General features: G+C 32.9%; 1 long non-coding RNA gene across 1 annotated transcript; it reads left to right on the top strand.

Annotated features, from left to right (window-relative positions):
* Positions 1-2,929: 2,929 nt before the first annotated feature.
* Positions 2,930-8,187, top strand: LOC128286456 (uncharacterized). Its single transcript, XR_008277021.1, has 4 exons — positions 2,930-3,148; positions 3,275-3,423; positions 5,013-5,097; positions 7,984-8,187. It is a non-coding gene; the product is annotated as an uncharacterized LOC128286456 (long non-coding RNA).
* The last annotated feature ends 7,657 nt before the right edge of the window (positions 8,188-15,844 follow it).

The following is a 15,844-nucleotide window of genomic DNA, read 5'->3' on the forward strand; positions in this document are numbered from 1 at the left end:
AAGCAAGCACTAAGAATGAATAAGCGGAAATCTTATAATTTAAGGTCAATTGTAATTATGGTATTCTTATAGATGAATAAAGTAAATAAAAATTAATGGTTGTTTATTGTTTGCATGTGAACTTACTAAGCTTTAAAACTTACTCCCCTTGCCTTCTATCTTTTATAGGTTAATTTAGCTAGCTCGGGTTGGAAACCGTCAGAGATGCCATCACACTATCAAGCTATCACTATGGGTATAGTTGAATTCAAGTAGTTGAGTCTATGGCATGTAGAAGGACTTTGTCTCTTGAGTAATGATGACTTTGTTAATGTGGCCAAATGTGTTGACCTAGAATAGCTTGTGGTCCAACTTGTATAAGGCCATTAGATGTGGCTCATGTTGATTATTGGGTTGTAAACCTAATTGTTTATGTATGCATGCGTCGAAGTCTTGGTGATGTGAATGCTTGATGATGATGGATGATATGATATGGCACATAAGTATAATGAATGAATGATGACAAATTGGTATGGCTATGATCATGGTTTAAACGTGTAAATTGAGAATAGATTAATAATAATATTGATTGGATAAGAAATTATTGTGGAATGCCTTAAGTAATCTTGTTAATTTGAGTATGTGAAATGGTAGCATTGCTTGGGCATGAATTAGTCTTGTTTTGGTATGAATGATTGTCAAAAAATGTTACATGATGTGTGCCATGAGATATGTTTAATTATGCGAGTGTCAAAGGGTGACAAAAGGCTTGGAAAATAGCCTTATAGTGGTCCACACGGGTCGACACACGGGCATGTGTCGAGACTGTATGTGACACACGATCTGTCCCATATGCGTGTAATCCAGCTGTGTGTCCCCTGCACCGTAATAAAAGCAAAAAAAATGCTTAGTAGTAAACACATGGGCAAATACACGACCGTGTGTCTCAGCCATGTGAAGGACACAGCCTCAGGACATGGGCACGTGCTCTGGCCGTGTGAAGTCTAGACTTGATTTTGGAATTTAAGTTGCCACACGGCCTAAGCACACGGGTATGTGACTTGGCCGTGTGAACCTATTTAGTTGATGATGTCATAAACAGAGAGTTACACGGGCTGATGACACGAGCGTGTCCCAAGCCACATTGGCGTGTGTAACCACACGGCCTACCCACACGGGCGTGTGACTCTTGTGTTGAAGAAAGATTTTCTAAATGATATGAAAGTTCCAGAAGTTTTCAGTTCAGTCTCGAACCACACCCAATGTATGTTTTGGGCCTCGAGGGCCTAGATAAGGGACGACATGTATGTGAATGAAAAGTTTAAAATTTGGACAGAAATTCAGGACTCGATTTTGTATGATTGTGTGAGTTTAAGTCTTGTAATGCCTCGTACCTTGTTCTGGTGTCAGATATGTGTAAGGGGTGTTATAGTTTGAGGAAAAATACAAAAGATGTACGTGCTCTTCACATGTTCAAAAAAAAAAAGAAAAGAAAAGAAAAAGAAAGGAAGATGAAAGAACAAAGGAAAGCTAGACCACCTCCTTTTAAGAGAGAGCTGATGCTTGTTGGGTATTTTGGTTTGACACTGCTTCACACCCAAAAAGAAGCGAGCTATGTCTAAATTAAACTTGGAGATGGAAGCCTTCTTTCATTTCTCGAGTTGTTCAAAAGAATAAAGAGCAAAGAAAAGTTTGCTTAAATTTTGAAAAATAAAGGTTGAGCATGAGTTCAAAATAAGTTTGGGGGGTTGTAGAGGCCCATGAAGATTATGACACAAAAGAATCCAAGACAATGTTAGAGTTAAGATGATTAAACCTAAAAATTCACTTCTGTTTATCCCTACCTTTAGCCTAGCCATGTTACAACCTAATAAAAGACCTATTGATTTGATGATTATACCGACTACATTAGTGGAGAGGAATTGCTAAGTTCAACATATGGTGACCACTAATTAAGCCTTGTGATTGCTATGTTTACATTGATAAGAAAAGCTTGTTGATTGGTGACTGTTATATATGACTTTGAAAAGCATGCATACTATTACTCATGTTGACAATATTTTTACTTAATATAAAGTTTGGAAATAATATTTTCATTCTAGTTCCTTATCAATAAAAATAATTTATGAGCATGATTTTATAGATGTATGACTTGTACAAAGATTGATGCTGCTTAACCATATTGCAAAAGTTACCTTAACAAAAGTTTGTTGTGCCTGAACATTGCTCGGGACGAGCAATGGTTTAAGTTTGGGGGTGTGTAAACTTGAAATTATATAGGATTTTTCTAGCAATTTTTACCATCTTTTGACTTAATAATTATATTAATCTTGGAAAATTAAGTGGATTTTGTTTAAATGTTAATATTGGACATGAATTTATAAAGCAAGAAAAATTATGCTTTATTACAGGATTTTTGTGCATAAATTCTATTATTTTCATGTTAATTTTTATTATGCAGAGGGTCCATGGAAGATGATATTATCACAATGTTGCATGGACATGAACACATCCACCTTACTTAGACAGCAAAACCATGCAGAATTAGGTCATAAGGATGTTAATTTTACCCAGCTAAAGTGTTGTTACAAAGTGGACATGTTTAGTTATTTATTGGATCATGAAACCGTCCAACAAGAGAATGTCAAGCCCAAATTTGGCACAAGCACATGACTGCCCAAAAATCAGCTTTGGGATATTTTATTGAAGGTCTCTGTAGTTGCAATTTAATCAGAAAAGAGCCTTGGAATATTGCCTTTAAAACCGTTCTATGCCTAATTGTAGCACGATTTTGTGCTTAAAATAAACAACCAAATCAATTCAATTTCTACATATTGTGGCCAGCCAAGCAATAGAGAAGATGGAGGGACTCCAATCCCTATTTTTATTAAATTTCACCCTCAACCTCACCTATAAATACCACACTACTCCCACCTCTCAAAACATCCCTCATCCTTCATTTTCAAAAACATCATTCATTCTCTCATTCCCTCTCTTGTTTTATTCTTCCCATGCATAGCCATTCCATTTTACCTTCCATTTTAGCCAACAAAAGCCTTGAAAAACCACCTCTTGGCCAGCCACCTGAGGAACCATTAGCAAAAGAGCAATGGGTGGATCGGTGGAACACTTTTAATCCAAATTTAAAAGGCTGTTGAATTGAAATAGAGTTAACTCTTTCCATACTAGTTGTGATAATACTCTAAAATGACATACTTTTATGTGTTAATTACATACATATTTTGAGTACGATCCTACTAATTTGGTTTGTTTATGGTTTTTTTTAATCTTATAGGGACTAAACGATAAAAGGAAAATTGGGGGCAAAAAGCATGAATTTAAAGACAAAACGGGTGAACATGAGAAATAGAGAAGAAGTGGTGCCGAAAATGTAAAGTGTAAAAGACTTGGGGAAAAAAAATTTCAAAGAAAAGATTTATGAACGTAAGACTTTATTTAAATTTGAATTTTATTTTTAGGATTATTGTTAGGATTATTATGGTATTGTTTAGATCTAATTTCAAATTTTATCTTTTATTAGCTTCTAGAGTTTAAATAGGAACAAACTAGGTTTTTTATGTACTATAAATAGGGGATGGAATGACATGAATATTCACTCATCATTTCTGGAAACAACTCCTTCCTCCTAAGGCTTTTAGCATTTTTGTTCCTTTTATTTTCTAATAAAATTCCATTCCACTAAACTTGTGTTTTATTTCCTAAAAAACATGAGCCACTAAACTCATCTAGCCAAAGGTTATCAAGACTCCTCCAAAAAAATTCATGAGGCTTAGAACCCGTACTTAACCCGTCTCAATGAGTATTCATCATTTCTCTGCATTACGAGACTGACACTTCTGTTCATGTCCTTCCAAATGTAATCTTTTCATCTTATGCAAAGGCGACTGCTTTGTATGTTTTACGAAGCTTGAACAGTAGATTTGCTAACTTACTGCGTCAATTGTTGTTGAGCCCAAGAGACGAAATGGCATGGCATTTGCCATTGAGAAATGGTGATCTAGTGTAAGACGGTCCCACAAAAGTGACGGTTGGCTAAAGTCAAGTTCCTCTAAATTGTAATGTAATAGCTCGATTTAGACCCTAATCGGAATGGTGGTTTCGGGACCACGAATTCGAGTCAGAAAAATATTTAAAAATTATTTCTTGTGTTTATTTTGTGTGAATTTATATCTGTGAAATTTTCGGGATTTAATTTTGTAGTTAAGGCGTCCGATTAAATAAAAGGACTTAATTGCATAAATTGAAAATTTGATAGTTTAAAGTAAAAGGGCCAAATAGTTAGTGGTTTTCTAAGTTGGAGTATTTGTAATGTAATTATTCCATTAACATGTGGCTTGTGTGGTAATGGACATAGGTTATATAATTTTATTATTATTTCATTAAGGTTAGTTAGGTAAATTAATAATAAATTAATATATGTTATTATATCATAAAATAATAAGCCATATTCATGTTATTTCCTTCATCTTTGCACCGAAACTAAAACAAAGAAACAGAAAGAAAACAAAGTAGGGTTCGGCCTTGTTCAAGCTAGATTAAGGTAAGTGTTCAGCTCGGTTTTTGATAATTTTTACGTTTTTGAGATCGTTGCTTCGAGTACTACAAAACCCATGCTTGAATTTTTTATTTTGATGAATATTTTGAGTTGTGCCATTGTTGATAGCTTGTGGTTTTTGTTGTTTGATGATGTAAAATGAAATATATGTTTTAGATTAACATATTTTGTATTGGAGTTTTTGATGATTTTGAGTAATTATGACTAAATTGCAAAAAATAATAAGTTGAGGGACTAAAATGTGAAATAAATTGAATATATGGACTTGTTTTTGAGTGAGTAAAATTCGACCCAACATAAGTATAGGGCAATTTGGTGTATTTTGTGTTTTATGCAATAGGGACTAAATTGTAAAAATTGTAAATGTTAGGGGTAAAATGGTAATTTTCCTAATTATGTGTTTTTGGACTAAATTGAATGGAAATATTTTTAATGAGCTTAATTTGAATATGTTTAGATCAAGAACTAAAGAAATCAGACTTGGATCGGGGAAAAACGAAAGTCGTCGACTAGCTGCCCGATTCCGTTTTGTATCGTCCGAGGTAAGTTTATAAGCAAATAAATGTGTTTATTGGTAATTTAATATTATATTTATGTGCTGTTATGAAATGTTCGAATTTAAATATACTATTGTCGAATATGATTAAATGTGGCTACTACACTTCTGAGTTCGATTCGACCGAGATACATCGTCCGAAAGCCCCGTATGAACCTTAGGAATAACTAGGATACGTATGTCATGACATAGGATTCTGATATATGTGCGAGTAAGTCCATGGCACCGATTTATGATTTTGATATGTGTTTACGAGTAAGACCCTGTCTGAGACAGTGGCATCGATATGTGGCTACATGTAAGACCACGTCTGGGACATTGGCATTATACGATTTATGTGATTATCCGAGTGTCCTATCCAATTTCGAATGGTTCATCGGGCAAAAGTAAACCGTGTACGGATTGTATAATATGAGCTAAGTGGTCAGGTACGAGTTAATTTGGTATTTACTCAAGACAAGGTAAGAAAGTATTGTAGTTGTATGCTATAAATCATATATTTTGCAAATGAGAAATCCATGTATATTTGGATATGTACATTCGGCTTGTGATGAACAAATTATGTGGTATTGAAATGTCGTTTAGTATGTGTATATGTATACTTGCGTATTCGGCTACTTAGGTTTAAGCTATACAAGTGATGTTATCTAATGATTCTTATGTTATATAAGTGAATAAACGGATGTGTGATTTATTATGACTATTTGGCTGGAAGTAAATTTACAAGTGTTAAATGGTCATATATGCATTCGACTTAGGTGTATTATAGCTTATGGAAAATGTTTCACATATATAATTTATAAGTTTGAGGTCAAGCATAAAAATGTTAATGTATTTGTTTGATTATCATAAGATATTTATAGTAATGAGTTGTTTATTTGCTTATGACTTACTAAGTTTTGATAGCTTATTTTGTGTGCTATGTTTATTCTGTTTTATAAATTTTGAAGTCAAGCTACAAGCTCGGGGATTGTCAGCCAAGCTCATCACACTATCTATTGTTTTGGTACCTTATAAGCTAAACTTAAATTATGGCATGTATAGACTAGTTTTGGGATTAATTATTTTGAATGTGTTTGTATATTAGCCATGTGAAAATGGCTTGCTATTTATGTTTGAGTTTGACTTTATGTGGGCTTTGTTATAATGTCTTGTGATCTTGTTTTTCATAATTTTGGCTGTATTTTGTATTGTGGTTTGAGCACACTTTTGCTTAAATGCTATATCCTATGCAAGAATAATTCACATGATAGACGTTATATGTGTTAGTAATGGTTTGACAATGGTTGGTAAACTTAAAATGGATGGTGTAATGATCATTGTGTGTATGCATTTTCATAGCATGTTAAATTGATTTGGTCAAGGTTTTGAACATGTAAGACATACATGAATTAGTTTGAAACTAATTCAATAATATATTGGTATATTCGGTTATAATATACAATTGAATAAGAAAATTTGATTTATTTGTGGCTTGGCATTACTTATATGAATATTTTTGTATATGATAATTTGATTTGATATATTTGATATAAAGTATGTAATAATTACGTTCGTATATGTCTATATGTGTGATCAATATTTTGAAATTTCAGGAATAAACTCTTTTAGTTATTAAGTATTTTCGATCAACTAGTTGAATTATGGATGCATGTTTTTGGATGGGTATAAGTTGTTTAAATTTGGCTGTGGAAGCTAATCAATGCCTTGAGCTAATAATGACAAGTTGGGATTATTATATGAAATCATTAATTTATATTGTATCATATTTTGGTAAATGTGATTAATATAGGTAGTTATAGTAAATTTGTGTCCAATCTGTAGCATATTAAATGTTGTAATATTATATTATAGAATAAGTATAATGATTTAAACAATTAAAGTATATATATATATATATATATATATATTTATAAGTCAATTGATTTGAACCGTGAATGAGTAATAGTTAAGATCAAACTTGGCTTAGCTAAATGCATGAAAGAATGACTAGATGAATAATGGCATATGCAATAATAAATTATAATAATTATATGTGTTTTGGTGTGGTGAATAAGTGTTTAACTTAATATTAAATGAATGTCTAATTTGATATGATTTTTAAATAAAAAAAATAGTGGTACATTTGCGTAATGTAATTGTATATGGTTACAGTGTGCGATTAAAGTGTAATGAGGTCTGTATATCTGCATGTATTATGAGTTTGAATTAAAAGTATATTCAACTTTGTAGTACTAGTAATTAAATAGACTATGAAATTACTTAACGATTGTTTATATTTTCTTCCTTTTAGTTATTATAAGTGTGTGTGTGTACATGATTATCTGAAAACGTGTTTTTGACTGGTGATACCTTATAACCCTATTTCGACGACGGATAAGGGTTTAGGGTGTTACACGTAAGGCTAAAACCTAAGTGAGGCTGGTTGTCGTAGGCATCCTCTTCCACTATAACTGCCTTATTCGGTCATAAGAAGGATCACCTAAAAGCCTATGATTGAATCCAAGAAGGATTGAGATAACTGGAGGCTGGAATCTTTCAAATCGAAAAACCCTTTTCTCAACTCTATTTCTTTTTACAATTGCAATTTCAATTTATTCAATTTCAACTCATCCTTATTTTTAATTTTGTTTTTTCTTTATTTTTTCCCAAGTTAGACGTTTTTCTTGGGCACGACTTTGCCTAGGATTTTGAATAACAAGAAGCTGTAGCGATCCAATCCTCGAGGATTTGACCTTACTTCCCTTATACTATTCTTTTCGTTATTTATTAGGGATAGATTATTTTTGGTGCCTTCAATGATGCACCAAAATTTGGCACCATTTCCGGGGACTGGTAACGTACTAATCTTGTTTCTTTTTCTTATGACCAGATCTGCTTCAAGAAATCTTGCGTTCAATTCAGAAATAGAAAAGACTGCAAGAGCTAATCACAAGGAAACAAAGCTACAAAAAAAAATAGTTAGAGGTGGTAGGAACTCAGAGTAACCCACCATCGAAAATAGAAGCAGGCAATGAAGCTGGCGATGAAGCTAAGTGTAGGGTTAACGAAAACCCTACTCAAACACTAAAGAATGAAAGAATAGGAGTCGATCTACCATAAAAACTGCCTAACGCTGGGGTTAACATAAACTCGAATCTAGCACAACAACCTATGGCTCAAACGATTTGGAAAATGGCCGAAGCTCCTGGAGAACAATAGCCGTTATGCATTGTGTATCCTACTATGGATACTAATTTTGAACTTAAGTTAGGATTAATCTAGTTGCTGCCAACTTTTCGTGGATTACAAAATAAAAATCCACACAAACATCTAAAAGAGTTTCATATAGTTTGTCTTAGTATGAAACCTCAGGGTGTAATTGAGGATTAAATCAAATTACGTGCTTTCCCTTTTTCCCTAGCAAAGTGGAATGGTTATTATATTTACCTCCTAGATTTATCACAATGTGGGCTGATCTTTCCTGTTTGTTTCCCAATAGAGTTTTTCCAATATCACGCGCAGTTGAACTAAAGAGGGAGATTATTGGGATAAGGCAAAAAGATGTGGAGTCTCTTTACGACTATTGAGAGTGATTTAAGATGTTTTGTGTAAGTTTCCCACAATAGGGGATACAAAACAGTCTCTACTCCAAGACTTCTATGGGGGCTTGAAGCCCATAGAAATGAATATGATAGATGCCTCCAATGGAAGGGCATTAGTTAACATGACCCCCAACAGACAAGGGACTTGATATCCATGATGGCTGAAATACATAGCAATTCTGAGCCAATCCCGAACCCACTAGAATGGTTCACCAGTAAAGTATTTCAACTTAAGAAGACAAAGTTGAAAAACTTACTAATATCATGAATTATCGTTTTACAGTAAAAATAGTACCAGCCTAACTATTCGTAAATTGTGCAACACTCGAACATACAACAGATGCATGCTATAGTTTGTGTGACGATACTATGGCCCATTTGGATGCTATGGGGAACTTTCCTAGACCACCCCAAAGGCGATATGACTACGCTAATACATATAACCCGAGATGGAAGGACAATCCTAACTTGAGTTATGGGGCTAACCCACGGTATAACTAGCCATACCAAAATCGATTTCCACAATAAATGCGAGATTCAGGTACCTCCCTAGAAACCATGGTCAATAAATTAGCAGCTAATGTGCTTGATTTCCAACAACATATACAATGACAAACTTTTGATTTCCAAAAGGAAATAAAGGATTTTCAACAGAAAATCGAGGCATCTAGAAGAGAGTTGACCACATTAATTGAAAAAATGAACTCACAAGGAAAGCTGTCGTCACAAACAGAACCTAACCCAAGACAAAACACAAATGCAATGACGTTGCAAAGTGGAAAAGAACTAGAACCAAATCCTGGAAAAAATCTTGATCATGATTTTTCCCAAGGAAAATAGGAGAACGGTGAACAGGTTTGAAAGAAACCTCTATTACCCACAATTCAACCTCCATTTCTAAGACGGTTAAACCAACATAAAAAAGGTAAAGAGGAAAAAGGGATTTTCGAAACATTCAGAAATGTTGAGATCAACATACCATTGTTCAATGTCATTAAACAAATTTTGCGATATGCCAAGTTCCCTAAGGAACTTTGCACCAACAAACGAAAATTAACTGGAAATGAAAGACTAAGTATTGGTGAAAATGTATCTTCAGTATTGCAGTGGAGAATGCTAGTAAAATGTAAAGATAAAAGCATGTTTGCAATACCATGCAAAATAGGCCACTTAGGAATTAAAAAAGCTATGTGTGATTTAGGGGTCACCGTAAATGTAATGCCTTTTTCCATTTATGAATCACTTAACGTGGGTTTTTTGATAAAAACAGGTGTTATCATTCAATTAGCAGACATGTCTATTGTGCATCCCAAAGGAGTCCTTGAGGACGTATTAGTGAAAGTCGACGAACTTATCTTTCCTACGGACTTTTATGTGGTGAAAATGGAAGAGGATAACGCTCTTGGGTCTTTGGACATATTGTTGGGGCGACTTTTCCTTAGTACCGCAAGTACTAAGATTGACGTGCGTAGCAGAACCCTTACGGTGGAGTTTGACAAGGAGATCATGAAGTTTAATGTTTATGACGCTATTAGTCACCCAAGTGAAATCTTGAACGTAAACCGTGTTGACATAATTGACTCATTAGTAGAAGAAACTTTTGAGTCGCCTTATGAAGATAAACTTGAAACATTGTTTGATGATAATTTTGATTCAGAATCTATTTGCGAATTTGTTAATGAATATCGGCTCCTATGAACACTAAACTTCTACCTTCTGTTGTGCAGGCACCAGATCTTGAATTAAAACCACTTCCCAAGCATCTCAAGTGCACATTTTTAGAGAATGATGAGACCATTCCCGACTTAAAAGGGATTAGCCCCTTGACATGCATACATAAGATTTTCTTGGAGGAAAATACGAAACCAAAGCAAGAGGCACAAAGACGGTTGAACCCAAATATGTTGGATGTGGTAAAAAAGGAGAATTTTCAAGCCCATATGATCGAAAGAATCTAGCTGTAACAACCCCAATACTAGTTGGGGCGTCAAGCTCACGACGTTAAACAAGCGCTTGTTGGGAGGCAACCCAATTTCACATTTATTTTTTATTTCGTTTATATTTTATTTTTATTTTCTATTTTATTTTCTTGCATGTTAATATATTTTATCTCTTTTCTTACGTCCAGGAGAATCGAGGAAACAGAAAATTAAATTTGGAAATGGGTGGTGAAAACAGTAACGAAATGGCATGGGGAATGTTCTAAACCCTTTCTTTTTCATCATATTTGTTAATATTATTTTTCACATTGAGGGCATTGTGATTTAAGTAGGGGGAGAGACATTCCTCATTATTTCTATTGTTTTATCTGATGTTTTTCTATTGTGTTACTGTGGTTGCTGCCTTGTGCTTTTTTTTGCCCACATTTATTTTTTTAATATATCCTACCCCTTTTCATGCCCAAGATTTTTACTAAGAATTACCCACTGTTTGACCTACGAGCATGATTCTTGTCTACTGAGTTAGTTATGATTTTACTATATTGATTTCATCTACATTGTTTTATTTCTATTAGGCTAAAATAATTATGATTAATGAAGTTAATCCTATCTTGCTTATGGTAAAATCAATTAAGTCTAAATGCAAAGAGAACACTTAATACTAATGTATGCTAAATTTATTTTCATGACTGTTAGGTAGTTGCCAAAACTTATGTTTGACACTTGATTGTTTTTCATAATCCTCCAAAAGTAAAATTCCATTTAAAAAAAAAAGGAAAAAAATCTAATGATTCTGTGGTTATGAACACAAGCTTACAATTTGACTGATTGAGTGACCGGGGTAGGGTGCTTGGGTTGTCATCCTATTTCGCATAAAAATGTTGTGTGACTTGTTAGGTAAAACTTCGCTAACTAGAATTAAATAAAAAAATTTAAAAGTGTGTTAGGCTGAGTAACCGGGTTGGGGTGCTTGGGTTGTCATTCCACTTCACTTCAAAAGGGCTAAAATATTCTTAGACCAAATATATATATAATATAATATAATATAATAAATTAGGAGTATGTTGGGTTGAGTAACTGGGGTAGGGTGCTTGGTTGTCATTCCACTTCGTGTCAAAAGGGCCAATACATCCTTAACATTAAAAAATAATAAAATAAAAATAAATAAATAAATAAAATGAAGGAAAAAAGAGAATTACATTTAGGGACTAAGAGTGAAACAAATTGGGTGTCTTGATAAGTTTAGTAAATTACCTAACTTTCATGAAATAATCCAAGTTGATTTAATTTTTGTGTCTCTAAGTTGGAGTACTTTTCGGTTTTACTTAAAGCAAGCTAAATGTTCTCTTTATTTTCATATGCATTATGCCAAATTTTTATAAAACTTTGGAGTGATATTTCTCTCATGGTAAAATCTAAATTACGTAGTGAGATAAGAACCATACTTGAGGGCAAGCATGGGCTAATTAGGGGAAATATGATAATACTCTAAAATTACATACTTTTATGTGTTAATTAAATATATTTTTGAGTACGATCCTACTAATTTGGGCTGTTTATGATTTTTTTTATCTTATAGGGACTAAATTGAAGGTAAAAAGGAAATTTGGGGGTAAAAATGCAAATTTAAAGACAAAACTGGTGAGCATGCGAAATAGGGAAGAAGTGGTGCCGAAAATGCAAAGTGTGAAAGACTTGGGGCAAAAAAATTCAAAGAATAGATTTATGAACATAAGACTTTATTTAAATTTGAATTTTATTTTTAGGATTATTGTTAGGATTATTATGATATTGTTTAGATTTAATTTCAAATTATATCTTTTATTATCTTCTAGAGTTAACTAGATTTTTTATGTGCTATAAATAGGGGATGGAGTGACATGAATATTCACTCATCATTTCTGTAAAAAACTCCTTCCCTCTAAGGCTCTTAGCCTTTTTGTTCATTTCATTTTCTAATAAAATTCCATTCCATTAAACTTGTGTTTTTTTCCTGAAAAGCATGAGTCACTAAACTCATCTAGCCAAAGGTTATCAAGACTCTTTCAAAAAAAGTTCATGAGACTCAGAACCCACACTTAACATTTCTCAATGAGTACTCATCATTTTTTCGGATTACGGGACTGACGCTTTCGTCTATGTCCTTCCAAAAGTAACATTTTCATCTTGTGCAAAGGCGGCCACTTTCTATGTTTTACGAAGGTTCCAAAATCGATTTGCTAACTTACTGCGTTAGTGGTTGTGGAGCCCAAGAGACAAAATGGCGTGGCATTCGCCATTGAGAAATGGTGATCTAGTGTAAGACAGACCCACAAAAGTGACAGTTGGCTAGAGTAAGGTTCTTCTAAATCATAAGGCTAAAATTTAAGTGGAGCTAGTGGTCGTAGGCATCCCCTTCCACTATAACTAGCTTATTTGGTCATGAGAAGGATAACCTAAAAGCCTATGATTGAATCCAAGGAGGATCAAGATAACCGGAGGCTGGAATCCTTCAAATCGAAAATCTATTTTTTCAACACTATTTCTTTTAAAATTGCAATTTCAATTTATTCAATTTCAACTCATCCATATTTTTAATTTTATTTTTATTTTTTTCCTAGGTCAGACGTTTTTCTTCGGCACAGTTGTGCCTAGGATTTTGAAGAACAAGAAGCTGTAAGAATTTGGTCCCTGAGGATTTGACCTTACTTCCCTTATACTATTCTTTTCATTATTTCTTAGGGATAGATTATTTTTGGTGCTTTCAACGACGCACCAAGTTGTTTAATTTAATTATGTTTGCTATGTGTTTTATGATTTTTTTTCCATCAACAATGATACTTTAATTCTGTTTAGCTAGGATGATTGCGTTAATTCAATAATATTTGTTTGAATCATGTTAAAGTGTTTGTGCCTCAGTAGATTAGATTTTCAGTTAAAATCAAAATGTATTTCATTCATACATAATTGGATGCATTCAGATTGGCTAAGTGATCCTAACCAGACGACGGTTAGTAGACACAATAATTGAAAAGTGCATGCTTAATTTAGATCATTAAACCTGACTGAATTGAAATTTCATAATAACTTTAATTAACTCTATTATCTTGCATAGTTTTTTGGTTTATGCGATTAAACCGTTTCAAACCTAATCTATCCATGTTGCCTCACATAAATACTAAGAAACCCTTAGTTTAATATGATTAGTAAAATGCATATTTCACTAAGTAAAAGATTCTGAAATGACTTAATTTGGTTTCCAAACTCATGAAAGATTGAGTTTCCATGGAATGTTTTACGAACATTGTTAAACATGATGGAAATGAATTGATTTGATTAATGTAATTATCCTAGCCTATACATGTTATTGATTATTGAAGTTGTGTTTCTGTTGCTAAAATCCATTCATAAATTTAGATAAATTTGCATACTTAGCTTAAAATTGCATTAGGGATCAATCTTACATTTAGTTAAATTAATCTAGTTTAATCATCATTACTCAAATTATTTTGTTTTTATCACCAAATTGTTAACTTATAATTTTTGTAGATAATTGATTAACATACACGGTCCTTATGGAGACGATAACTCATTTTACTTACTTATTACTTGAACTACTGTGTACACTTGCACAAAAATCTCATTAGAATAAGGTAGGTGTTAAACTAGTCTTTGAATCTGATAAACTTGTACTTTCCCAAAATGGAGATTATGTGGGGAAAGGTTATTTGAATGAAGGTTTATTTTTTTATTGAGACTATGTTTAATAATAATAAAGCCACCACTTCTGCTTTTATTATTGAATCATTTGACATGTGGCATGCTAGATTAGGATATGTGAATATTCATTCTTTGGAAAAACTCATAAAAATGAATCTACTTCCTAATCTATATGATAGTAGCATTAATAAATGTGAAATTTTTGTTGAAGTTAAGCATGCTAGACCTTTTCTAAAGATTATTTTTGAGAGGAAGACTGAACTTTTAGAGTTAGTTCATACTGATCTAGTAGACTTTAAAAACAAAGAAAGTAAAAATGGAAAATGCTATTATATTGCCTTTGTAGATGATTACTCTAGGTATACAAAGGTTTATCTTCTATGAATAAAAGATGAAGCTGAACAAATCATTCTCTTTTATAAAGCAGAAGTAGAAAACCAGCTTGATAGGATAATAAAACATCTTAGATCTGATAGAGGTGGCAAGTATGGCATTAACTTTCTTAAAGAGGTTTGAGAGTAAGATGAAATTATACATGAGTTTTTTGCTCTCTATTTCCAAAAAAAAAAATGACATAGCTAAAAGAAAAAACAAAACTCTAAAAGAAATGATAAATGTTTTACTACTTAATTCTGGTTTACCTAACTGCATGTGGGGGGAGGCCGTACTTTCTGCAAACCACATTCTTAATAGAGTGCCTCATATAAAATTAGAATGTACCCTATACGAATTGTGGAAAGGTTATGCCCCTAATCTATAATACTTAAAAGTGTGGAGGTGCTTAGCAAAAGTAGGCTTGCATGCTTTTAAATAGAACACTATCGAATATTAAACTGTTGATATTGTTTTTGTTGGTTATGCTTTAAACAGTGCTGCTTATAAAATCATGTCTTTGCATGATTCTTCCATATATGAATCTAGAGATGCTGTTTTCTTTGAAAATATTTTTCCTTTAAATAAATCTGGCATAAATCCTGATATACAATTAGATGAGCATGTTTCTTCTTTTAGTACACATAATAGAGATATTCTTAATGATGATGTGAAATCTAGGAGAAGTAAAAGACAAAAGACTGCCACTAGTTTTGGACCTGATTTCCTTACTTCCTTTTAATTGAGATTAATGATTTAAACTTAATAAGTAATTTTATTGCACATGCATTTTTTATAGATGATGATTCAAAAACCTATGGTGAAGCCATAAAATCAATGGATGCTAGTTTTTGGAAATATGCTATTGGTAATGAGTTTGAATCTATTCTGTCTAATCGCACTTGGAAATTAGTAGACTTGCCTAGAGGTTTTAGACCTATTAGTAATAAATGAGTCTTTAGAAAGAAACTTAGACTAGATGGGTCAATACAAATATATAAGGCAAGACTAGAGGTTAAAGGCAAGACTAGAGGTTAAAGGGTTTACTCAAAAATTTAAAGTAGATTATTTTGATACATACCATCCTATGGATAAGATCTCAACCATTCAAGTTTTATTTTCTTTAGCTTCAATTCAC

Source organism: Gossypium arboreum, chromosome 13 (assembly GCF_025698485.1).
Source record: "Gossypium arboreum isolate Shixiya-1 chromosome 13, ASM2569848v2, whole genome shotgun sequence".
In the NCBI taxonomy this organism is placed as follows: Eukaryota; Viridiplantae; Streptophyta; class Magnoliopsida; order Malvales; family Malvaceae; genus Gossypium; species Gossypium arboreum.